Here is an 8,822-nt window from a genome sequence, read left to right on the forward strand (position 1 = left end):
AAGTCAGTTCCTGACATAGTCAAATACCTTGGTTAGATCAGTGAAGGAGATGTAAAGTGACTGCCTTTGCTCTCGGCACTTTTCCTGCAGTTGCCTTAATGAGAAGATCATGTCAATTGTTGATCTCCCTACTCTGAATCCATACTGATCTTCAGGATATACACTTTCTGCAAGTGGGTTCAACCTGTTGAACTACAACTACAAAGGCTTTCCCAACAATACTGAGAAGGGATATCACTCGATAGTTGATACAATCATTGCGATTCACTTAATTCTTGTAGAGTTTTATAATATGTGCATCACGCATGTCTTGGGGCACTGTAACAGAAGTTCATGGAGATGGCTGAGGAGAATGCCATTCTTGATGACTTCAGGAAGTATCCCTTCATTTCTGGGTGAAAACTTCTGAAAAAAACTTTGACCAGTAATGACTGAAGTATTACCAAATCCTTCAGAAGGATTTACTAATTATTTGGGATTCTTAAGTGAGAAACATGATAACTCTCTAGTAACTACAGAAGTCATTGTAAATTTCAGTCATTACTAGTGTGTTACCATGACCTTCATCTTAATCTCAAGATTTGGTGCTATACAGCACTTAAAGTGGTTCCCCTATGATTACGAGCCAAAGAACCACTTTTAGTACTATATATAGCACCATTTTTTACCATTGGAGGCAGCCCATAGCTGGGCTTATATCTCGTAAATGCTACCCCCTGTGTTGTTTCTGTCACTGTAAACAGCAGTACCTGCAAAGCAATATGTTTGGGGCTGCCGGAGCAGTGATGAGTTATAGCACCAGTCCGTCTTCGGGGCCCCCACTCCTCTACACGTTGGTTCCATCATGGAACTCCTCCACCCTGGACAATGACTGCATTGACTGCAGTGTAGTTCATTCACCCAGTGGTGAACCCAGTGTAAACACCACCCCATCACGTGGTTTAGCCCACCAGCTGAAGCAGTCTAACAGGGTGTGGTGCTTAGAGCCAACACATGAGAGATAATTAATTAATCAGTTAATCATTTAACCTATCTATCTATCTATCTATCTATCTATCGTCTGTTTCTTTATAACATCCCATGCCTTATTTGAAGTTCCTAATATTGAGAGTACTGTGAACATTCTGTCATTTATCTGTTTATAATCAGATAATATCTAATGATATGTTTTGTACATATAAACGTTCAATTACATTAATGTTATACTCAACATATCTTATTATGGGTGATTTTATTTTCAGAAACCAAAGGAAGGGGAAGTAAAAAATTTGATCATCCTAACAGTAAGTCGATTAAGTTATATATTTTACCAAATAGGTACTATATAAATATTACTGCATATTTCATATATATTGTTATTATATCTAGTGAATTGTTTGTTCAGGTTTTACTTTTATTTATTGTGGAATCTAGTTAGAATTTATTTATTTACACATGAATTACATCTAATGTCATTTCTCATTTCATATTCAGCCAGAACATTCAAACATGTTTAAATTGTCAGTATGATTATATTGGTGCAGGTTCTTAGGTTTTTTTTCTTTACGGTATCTTGTTTCGTGTTTCAGTGTGTGATCTGAGGATTGTTCTTCTAGGGAAGAATGATTCAGAAAACCACAAAGTTAGAAACCTAATCTTGGGAATAAATGCGTGTGACAGTGAAGAATTGGCAGCTTTACTAAAGCACAAAGTGCTGTTTAGTCGAACAGTGAAGGGCAGACATGTGACCGTCATCAAACATCTCAGATGATCAGATCACACAGACAGTGAGAGAGTGTGTGTCTCTGTCTGATCCAGAACCTAATGTCTTCATACTCGTACTGCAGCACAATGACTTCACTGAGGAGGACATGACAAGAGTGAAACACGTGCTGAAACTATTCAGCAAAGAGGCGATTAAACACACCATAGTGATCACCACTGATTAAGAGACAGATGGCTCACAAATAAGTCCCATGGGAAAGAATACAAGTATTCATCAGTTGATAAAGGAGTGTGATGAAGGATATCTGCAGCTTGATGAAAGAAAGCCAGAATTGTGTTTTGAGATATACAAGAGGGCTGATAAAATACTCAAGGGAAACCAGGAAGACCATCTCACATGTGAGATACAAGAAGATGTGAAAGGAACACCAGTGGATGAAGATCCGATCAATTCAGCAAAAGAAACCAAGAAGAGTTCTTACCAAAAAGATGATGGAAAACACAAAAAGATGAAGATAAAAATAAAGCGAAGAAGAGAAGGAAGACATTTTTGTAAGTTTTGATGATCAGGAGTGTTTGAGGATTGTGCTGATCGGAAGGACAGGAAGTGGAAAGAGTGCAACAGGAAACACTATTCTGGGAAGAAATGAGTTTCAGAGCCAATTAAATGCAGATTCAGTGACGACTGTTTGTAGGAAGGGAGTTGGTGAAGTTGATGATCGATCAGTAGCTGTTGTTGATACTCCAGGACTGTTTGACACGACACTGTCACATGATCAAGTGGTGGAAGAAATAATGAAATGTGTTTCACTATTGTCACCTGGACCTCATGTGTTTGTCATTGTGTTGAGTTTGGGAAGATTTACCAAAGAGGAAAATGATACTATGCAACTGATAAAGAAGATCTTTGGCCTGAAAGCTGCTCAGTTCAGCATCGTTCTGTTCACTAGAGGAGATGAACTTGAGAATGAGTTTATAGAAGATTATGTGAAAAGAAGTAACTCTGCAGAACTGAAGAAACTGATCAGAGATTGTGGAAACAGATTCCTGGTTTTCAATAACAAAGAAAAACAAGACAAAACTCAAGTGATTCAACTGTTAAACATGATAGAAGAGCTGAAAAATAATAATGAGGGTCAATACTTCACTAACAGCATGTTTGAGGAGGCAGAGATGAGCATTAAAAAGAAAATGGAGGAAATATTGAAAGAGAAAGAGGCAGAAATTCAGAATCAGAAGGATGAATTAAAAGCCAAATATGAGAGAGCAGTAAAAGACATGATAAGTAGATTTGAGGGATAAAAACAAAGAGCAGATGAGGAAATACTTAAAATTGAGAATGAATTCACAGAAAAGGGGGAAAAACTCAAACAAGAGTTTGAAGAAAAAGAGAAAACAGAACAGAAAAAACAAGAGATTGAAAACCAAAAACGATCAGAAGAGGAAAAACAGCAAAGAGCTGAATATCATCAAAAAATAGAAGAGATGAAGAGAGAGATTGAAAATCAGAGATCACAGTATGAAAAACAGCAAAAAGAAAGAGAAGAAGAAGATAGAAAGAGAGAAGAGAAATACAGACAAGATCTAGAAAAGATGAAATTTGAACAAGAACGTATTATAGCAGAATTAAAAATGAATCCAGAGGAAGAAACTAAGAGAGATATGGAGGAGAAAAGGAGGCATGAAGAAGAAGAGGAGGAGAGAAGGAGATGGAAAATAAAAATAAAAGAGGCTGAAAATGACAGAAAAGAAATTCAAGAGGAAATTAAACGACAGCAGAGAGAATGGGAGGGTGAAAAGAAACAACAGATGAGAGAACGAGAGGAAGAGGAAAGAAAGAGAAAAGAGAAACATGAGGAACAACTGAGAGAAAAACAAGAAGAACTGGAGAAAATGAGAAAGAGAGAGAGAAGAAGAAAGACAGAAGATAGAGGAGGAGAGACAGAAACAGAGAAGAGAGAGAGAAGAAAAAGAGAAAGAATATGAGGAAAAGAGACATGAAATGAAAAGACATTATGAACAACTGGAACAAGAGAGAAAAGAGGAGTGGGAGAGAAGAAAACGAGAAGATGAAGAGAGACGAGAAGAAGAGAGAAAGAGGTGGAAGAAAATGATTGAAGATCTGAAACAAGAGTGAGAAGAAGAGATCAAGAGAAGAAAAAGAGAGAGGGAGAGGAAAGAAAGAGAACAGACAGAACGAGAGAAATTAAAACAGGCATATGAAGAGGAAATAAAAGACATGAAGAAGAAACATGAAGATGAAGCCAGAAAACAAGCAGAAGAATTTAATCTCAGAGAAAGAGAACATCAAAAACAACATGAAATACTACAAAAACTCTATGAACACCTGAAGGAAGAGAAAGGAGAAGAAATAAAAGGGCTACAAAAACAGGTTGAAGAGCTGAGGAATAAATCCAACTGTGTCATTCTGTGATATTTCTGAACATTTAAATATAAGACTCGAGTAATAATATTAATGAGTAAGCTTTGATTTCAGTCTTCCTACAGTCTTATTTTCACACAAAATTAATCGTCCACTTTAGTGTTATTTGATCATTCTGAACCATTGTACATTGCCATTTTTATATTGTATGAATATCAATACAGAATTCAATAAAAGCATGAAATATTGCAACATTATTTTCCTTAGATTTTATGCTCCACTGTAATCTGTCCAGACAACATCATCTTGTGCTAAATTGAAAGACTGCTAATATTGGTGTGTATCAGTCACTGCTGTTCTCTTCCTCTGCCTATGCTTTTTCATTTAGACAAAGTTTATTATTTGTCACTCATGCTAGCAGCATGATTTGCAAAGATCATCTCTGCTGAGAGTCATGACGTCAGCAACGCACCACACGTACCTTTGACTTGACATCTACATTGTGCATTGTGGTCTATTAACTGGTTCAAGCTGTTTCCTGAAATCTGGTAATCCAACAAAACCAAACAAGCAAAAGAGAAAGTAGTGAAGCCACTGAAGGTCATGATTATTGTTTTTGTATTTCATGAAGGCCTGTATGATCTCAGAGATTTTATCACACACATACACTGTAACGGATTTCTGTAATTTGAACAGAAAAAGTATTTTGCTGTAATATGTACAGTACGATACTGTAAAATGTGTATACAGTATATTACTGTAAACGGCAAAGGATTATGGGAAAATATATGGTCACTACTGTAATTTTTCTGTACTGTAAATAAATTTACAGTAGTGAACTTGCCCGCGAAAAACAGACCAATGGCAAGAGATTTCGGGGGTTTTTTCGAGTTTTTTACTCGGTGGTGGAAGTGGCTGTTAACGGAGAAAAAAAAAAGAATGTACCAGTAACTCACTAAAAGGTTAGTATATTATTTTAATTTTATGTAAAACAAACACAAATGTTTTCATTTGTAATTTTAACAGCAAAATAATCGTGTCGTTTTTCATGTCGGAAGGGTTTGGTGCCTTTTTTCTGAGTGTTGGCCGGATCGCCGTTATAACGGTGATAACATGAACTGGTGAGTAAGTTAAGTTCACCTACTAGCCGAAATAAACTTTATTTAATATAAAGTGATTTTTTTTTTGTCACAAATATCAATTTTCTGAACAAATAACCAACGATTTCTTCAAAATAAACACTTTCTTGAGGTGAATACAAAGGAATTAACTGACATGCTTTTAAACATGCTTTTTAAATGGCACATGAGTTTTGGTAACAGGACTGAGAAAACATGCATCCATCTTCTGCTTTGAAACCTTGTAAAAAAATTAAATAAAGTTGCCTGAGACTGACCAATACACATTTTGAATAGTTAAATGTGTGTAGTATTAGATTCAGTGTTGAAAAAAGATAAAAAATAAAGTTTAATTTTGAAGAGTTACAACAAGCAAATGTCACCCATTCGGTGGAATGGCCCAGCCATATTAAATTATCAAATTTAACATAGCACAATTTGACTTGCTCTGGAACAAGTAATAGATTAATAAGACCAAAGATCGCTCATTTTATGTACCCAGAATGAATTATGACTGTTTAACCACTAGAGCCAGCGGCAAATCCCTGAAGCAGTGGCCGAGAAGAAGCTGTTCTCGGCCTGGAGCTTGTTTTTCTCTGAAAACGTCTAATGATTAAATATGAGTCTAATGATTAAAAGGCGCTATGATTAAATATGAGTCACATATTTCAGGTCTAAACAACTACATTCTCTCCTAAAAAAAAAAAAAAAAAAACCTACAAATACTTAAAACTACAGTTCGTGGTACAAGAAGTGTAATTTGTATCAATCCGCTTCTAGCGGATTGATAAAAACAGTGAAAAGGTAGCAGTGCTGTTATCACTAGAATATCGCACGGCTATCAGCCAATCAGATTCGAGAACCAGAAAGAACTGTTGCATAATTCTCAACATTGTTTTAACAGTAACTGAGGGTGCAAAAGCGATACTGAAGCAACATCACTTTGTAATGTTAATTCAATGCAATTAGTGTTGATGCATCAACACCGACTCAACATTGTGTAGCAAGTGGCTGGTTAGTGACTACGCCACCCCGAAATAACGGGGGAATTACCAAAGAAACAAAACACGCAAATAAGTTACACTTAGAAGAGGCAAGAGGCGTGAGTTTCCGTTTAAACAAATCTTTTATTAAAGTTAAATTGGTTTACAAAATTTAAAGCCCCCAGGGGTAAATTTAAACAGATAGGCTTGTTTGAGATGAGCAAAATCTGCGCAGAACCGATCACCGGTGATCAGCGCGAGATGCATGCCGGTTAGAAATGTGTCCGAGGGTGGGCCGCCTTGCTCTGATGTCATTCCGACATGTGTCAAAAAAGTCTCGCGAGGGCGAGGCGGCCTCATCGGATTTTGCAGTCGAGCGCAGTTGCTCTCCACCGACTGCGCTGACCAAAAGCACGATGGGAAACGACTTGCTGACGACCCAGCTTAAAGCTTATTGGTTTAAACAACCGTGATGTATTGATCTCTTTTAAACTGTTTGATTTTAAAACTCTAATATCATGATTTTATGTGTATAAATTATGTGTGCATATTCCTAAAGTCTCTGACAGTGCAATCTCTCTTATGTGATTGTTGTCATTTATAAAAAAAATATATATAAAAACATATATAATCTATAATTAAAGTTAAAATGATTGATACATCTTTCGAAGGGAAATAAATAACAAGTACTTTGCATGTATTGTTCATTATGTTTATTTTCATATAAAAGCAACAGAACTTAAATTACATCCAGTTTATCAGCAACACAGCGCACGAGTGTGAATCCCACGATATCCGCCTTTGATCTCGTAGATGTCTGACTGTCCGTCTTGCCTGCACTTTTTTCACTCCTCCCCTCACTGCAGCCGCCTACTCTCACCTACATTTCAGGCGAGGCTAGGCGCATCTCAAACACGCCTATTGTTTCAGTGATCGCCAGTGTTGGGCACGTTACTTGAAAAAAGTAATTTAGTTATAGTTACTAGTTACTTCTCACGAATAGTAACTGAGTTAGTAACTGAGTTACATCATTATAAAAGTAACTAATTACCAGGGAAAGTAACTATTGCGTTACTTTAAAAAAAAAAAAAAAAAAAAAACTCAAATAACTTGGATGCCCCTAATATTAAATATAAGTCTAAAAATAAATTATTCTTTATCTGACTCTTGACTCATGATTCGCTCTTGCTCACGGCATGAAATTTCTCTGTACTATACTACGTGTTGGTAACCATTAAAGAAAACATAGTTTAATATTTATGTTTAAATAGTCCTATGTTATGTTTTAAATTAATTGATTTGATCATGAAAAGTGAACAGCATTAGTAAGATGCATCATAAGATGTGCAAAATATCGGGAGACATGGAGTGGGTCAGACATGATTTTGACCACTTCATTTCACTTTTGTTTTGTAGAAAGCCTTTCTTTAAAGTGAATTTCGTTTTGTAAAAATTTTATCTTAATTTTAATCAATGTTTGATCAACCAATTGCCTGGATTTAATAAATAAGAAGCAAATATAGCAGACAATATGATCCTGACATGGAGGCGCCGACCCGATCACTGGCGCGTGAACTGGAGCGCGTCTTATAGGCTAAATGAACCGAAACTCAGCGTATAGGCTGCTTGCCTCACAGACATGAGAAATATATCTATAGAAAGCTTGAAATATCTACTTTAAAACGAAATAATTAAAATCGAAAAGAAATAGGCTACTCTGATTATGTAATCCGAAAGAAATGTGCATTCTTTCTATAGGCGCGTCCACGGAGATGATGAGAGTCAGCAATGTCAACTTCATCTTTGCAGTCGACACTGATTCAGAAAACATTTCTTTATTAATGTAACGTCACGCCAGCAGAGGGAGCCCTCTCCCGAGTACTGACTGTGTGCCGCTCCCTCTACTTCTTGAGTCACTTCCTGTTTGTGGGACATTTAAGCATGGGTAGGCTATCAGGCCGTTGCGAAGTATTGCCAGTTTACTTGCCTTACCGAGCGTTTATATCATCATTATCTTGCTATCTTGTGTATGACCATTGCCTGTTTAGTTCTGTTTCTGCCTTTTGGATTTCCCCTTTGTTCTGTTGTTTGGATTGGACTGCTTTATTGTGTTTCTATCTCTGCCTGCCTCACGTTTATGCTACCTGCCTGTCGATTTGGATTTGTTTGCTGTTGATTACATTAAATGACTGCATATGGATTCTAATGCTGCCTCAGCATCATTACATAATACTTCGCCATCGATGAATCCAGCAGAAGTTTCTAATCTGCAGGCCGCGTTCGCTTATCAGAGCGACATCCTCAAAAAATACCAAGAACAACTGGGCAAAGCGCAAGCGGCTAACGACTATCTCACGCAGTATTTACGATCACTACCACCCACTATGCCAAAGAAGGTAAGCTTTGCTTTACCCGATAAGTTTAATGGTTCAGCAGAGCAATGTAAAGGATTCCTCCGTCAAGTAGAAGTCTTTTTCAAGCATCAAGGGGATGATTTTGATTCTGATGAGAAAAAATGTGCATTTCTCATGTCACTACTAACTGGCAAAGCGATCGAGTGGGCCGTGGCAGTCTGGGAAACTGATCAGTTGTTCCAAACATCCTATACATATTTCGTTCAACAACTCAGAGACA

The 8,822-nt window shown here is 36.9% G+C and overlaps 1 pseudogene; it reads left to right on the forward strand.

Moving 5' to 3' along the window:
• The first annotated feature begins 339 nt into the window (after positions 1-339).
• LOC127510198 (GTPase IMAP family member 7-like) lies at positions 340-4,334 on the forward strand (annotated as a pseudogene).
• Positions 4,335-8,822: the final 4,488 nt, after the last annotated feature.

Source organism: Ctenopharyngodon idella, chromosome 3 (genome assembly GCF_019924925.1).
Source record: "Ctenopharyngodon idella isolate HZGC_01 chromosome 3, HZGC01, whole genome shotgun sequence".
NCBI lineage: Eukaryota > Metazoa > Chordata > Actinopteri > Cypriniformes > Xenocyprididae > Ctenopharyngodon > Ctenopharyngodon idella.